Source organism: Nicotiana attenuata, chromosome 1, assembly GCF_001879085.1.
Source record: "Nicotiana attenuata strain UT chromosome 1, NIATTr2, whole genome shotgun sequence".
In the NCBI taxonomy this organism is placed as follows: domain Eukaryota; kingdom Viridiplantae; phylum Streptophyta; class Magnoliopsida; order Solanales; family Solanaceae; genus Nicotiana; species Nicotiana attenuata.
Genome location: NC_031989.1, coordinates 37024341 through 37028212, shown reverse-complemented (window position 1 = coordinate 37028212; position 3872 = coordinate 37024341).

Sequence of the window (3872 nt, the reverse complement as noted above, 5' to 3'; positions counted from 1 at the left end):
CCCATTTCTCAATAATTAAACCTCGTGGTAGGCGTACCACCCGCTCCCATTTCATTAAATCTCGTGGTAGGCGTACCACCTGCTCCCATTTCATTAAGTCAACAGTTCTTCCAAATGAAATTTACTCCAACAAACGCAACAATAAATACGAATTCATAAGACAACAAGTATACAATAATTATGACTCACTGTGGAAAACAAGTAATGACAAGTAGCAATTAATTATGGACTTTAAGGAGCAAATAGGCAATTTAATATTTAGTATGCTAAATGTCAAGTAGCAATTGAGTCAGCTAAACATGTAGCAATTATAGCATAAATTCAAGGCATAATGTTGCGCAAGGATACCTCGAGCCAATAATAACAAGTAACACGATAAAGGAAAATGCCAACTCAAAGAATCACAGTAATAGTGGGATAAGACGATGTGACGACCTGTCACGACCCTAGTTCACCAACCGTGAACATGTCATGACGGCACCTGGTCCCCATGACCAAGTAAGCCTAACATTTGCGGAAATATAATAATTGCGGAAAAATAGAGAAACTCAAATCAAATATCTAAAGGAAACTGTACTGAATGCCGCTTGGCAAGTACAACTCAATATCACAAGTCTAAAAAATTCCCAAAACCCGGAAACTCACGGGAAACACAGGCTACATAAGTGAATAGTAAAGGTTCCAAGCTCCAGAATTTCTAACAACCGAAGAAGGAAAACTAAGTACTAAAGATAGAGTAAGAGGGAGACTCGTCGGTCTGCGGACGCAGCAGATCTACCTCGAAGTCTCCGTAGTCCTCCTGTCTCACTGATAGTGTGCCTGAGTGGAGGTACCTGAATGATCTGCACATGAAAAACATGCACAGGAAGGGCATGAGTACACCACAGCGGTACTGAGTAAGTGCTAAGCCTAACCTCGGTTGGGTAGTGACGAGGAAGGTCAGGGCCCTACTGAGACAAATATAATAATAATAATTATAATAATTTAACAATATAAAAATCTGACAGATATAATAAGTACAGCAGTGAGACAAGACAAGTCAACGAGGCTATAACAACTACACGAGTACAGAATAAGCACAGAGTAAACACAGCTCAATACCAATGATAACAATGAGGGTCTCCCAGGATACCGTCCTGTAGCCCTTTTTCCTCAACTGTCCAGTGGATCTCCCGGGATACCGTCCCGTAGTCCATCATATGTGTACATCCGAAGGATCTCCCGGGATACCGTCCCGTAGTCCAACCACCAATGTGCAGGGGGATCTATCGGGAATCTAACCCGCAGTCCCAAAGTAAAAGTGCAGGGGGATCATCGGGAATCGAACCCGCAGTCCCAAGTAAAACGTGCAGGGGGATCTANTGCACCACCGAATTTTCTTGGTTTGAATCCATTTTTTAGATAGGGTAAAGTGTCTACTTGACTTGGTTTGATATGAAGGAAGTATAATAAATCGTATACCGTATTTGTTTTTAAGAAAGGAAGAAAATACAATAATTTGTATACACACTAAATCGTACAATTTGTATAAACATAAAATACACATAAATACAATGGAAATACAAATATAATACACAAGACTCTTCAGCTCCCAACATTTAATTTTTGCATATTTCAAGGCTTGGAATTTAATTTTGTGTTTTGGAGGGAAAAATGTAGGCTAGTTAGTTAAGGGGTCTTGGATGTCTTTTCACTGGTGTGGCCAAAGTTGGGTCACACCAGTTGGGCCGTTTAGCATCACCCTAGTTGAAATTCATTGAAAACATATAGATAAGTCAATATACAAAATTTGAGGAAGAATGGAGGTGATTTAGACTGGTTTTGTATCAAAATTCGTAATTAAATCGAGTTAAAGAAATTCTTCTGCGACACATGTATCAAACATGTATCACGCATGTATCTCACACACAGGTATACATGTGATACTGTGACGACCCAAAGGGTCATCACCTGTTTTCTCTTTCATCCCGTGCTTCCGAGGCCTTAAAAACCTCATTTTTACTTACCTCGATTTGCGTGCGCAGTCCGGGCGCGTAGCCGGAAGGATTATATGTTAAAATTCTGTGAAAAATTTCAAAAAATGTGGCTTTAAAATGATTAAAGTTGACTTTGGTCAATATTTTTGGTAAACGAATCCGGACCCGTAATTTGACGGTCCCGGAGGGTCCGTAGAAAAATATGGGACTTGGGCATATGCCCGGAGTCGAATTCCGATGTCTAGAGCCCGAGAAAAGAATTTTTCTGTGAAATTGTTTTTCTGAAATTATTAAGGAAAATGAAAATGAAAATTGATTAAAAGACTGTGGTATCGGGCTCGTATTTTGGTTCCGACGCCCGGAACAAGTCTTAAATATGTGTTAAGCGCTTTCTGTAAAGTTTGGTCGAAATCAGACGTCGTTTGACGTGTTTCGGACCTAAATATCTAAAATTTGAAGTTTATGAAGTTAGAATGAAAAATGATGATTTGGAGGTTTGATTCATTGATTTTGATGTTGTTTTGGCGATTTGATCGCTCGGTTAAGTCCGTATGAGGTCGTTGAGTTAGTGTGTGTGTTTGGTTAGGAGCCCCGAGGGCTCGGGAGTGATTCGGAGGTGGTTCAGGGTGTTTTTGGCCTTAGAGAGATTGCAGAAACTTCAGTTCTGGTATTCTGGTATGCTGTTCTATGCGATTGCATAGGAGCTCCGCGATCGCATAGTGTAAGTCTCAGTTGCCCAAACTTTGTTCTATGCGATCGCATAGATTGATCTGCGATCGCATAGCTTGGCCCAATCTCTTCAACGCGATCGCATAGCATTAGGCCCCACCAGAAGTTTCGATTCCCATTTCTTCTATGTGTTCGCATGACCACTTATGCGATCGCAATGGTCAACTTTCCCTTCCCCTATGCGATCGCAAGCCTACTTCTGCGATCGCATAGAGTAAATACGCCCAGTGATTTTTTTTAAAAGAACAGAAACAGTACATTCGGGATTTCTTCATTTTTCTCACGAACTCCCTTCTCCTTCAAGCCTTAGGACCCCATTGAAGCCTCCCTTCTTCAAGGTCACTTGGGTAAGTAATTCCCCACTCATTTCCTCCACTTTTCCTTCATTAATTAGCAAGTTTCTAAGCCTAAATCATGAAATCAAAGTAGAAATTAGGGGTTTTGGGTAGAGTTAGGGTTTTGAGAATTTTGGATGATTCAACCTCAATTTGGGGTCGAATCTTAAAACAAATTATATATTTGAACTCGTGGGGTTATGGGTGATTGGGTTTTGGTCCGAGCCTCATGTTTGGACCATGTGGGACCGGTGTCGAATTTTGGTATTTTTGGAAGAATGCTAGAAAAATTCATATCTTGGCTATGGGATGTTGCCATTGAGTCTTTATTGATATTATTGAATTAATTATGCCTAGATATCATTGTTTCGGAGTCGGATTGTAGAGGAAAGGCGATATTTGAGGATTGATTGCTATTCTTTGGACCGAGGTAAGTGTTTGATCTAACTTTGGCTTGAGGGAATAGGATTAGAGTATTATTTGCTAATTGCTAAATGTTGAGTACGGTGTATAGGCATGGTGACGAGTATCTATACACCGGTGTCTAGCATGACCGTGAGTCCTTACTTGTGCTTATTTGGGATTCTGTAGTGACTCTTCCTTGTTTAATTGATGGATTCGATATAATGTGAACAATATGAAGAGAAAATATGATTTGTAAACTCCTTGGAGCGTTGGATCGAATTATGACATGATTAGGACGTAAGAAATGAACGAGAGAGGAAGAGATGTAATTACTCCCTTGCCGGGACGTGTAAGTTATTGTTGTTGCTCCCTTGCCGGGAATTAACTGTTTATTTGTATTCTCCCTTGCCGGGATGGTTGAATTGAT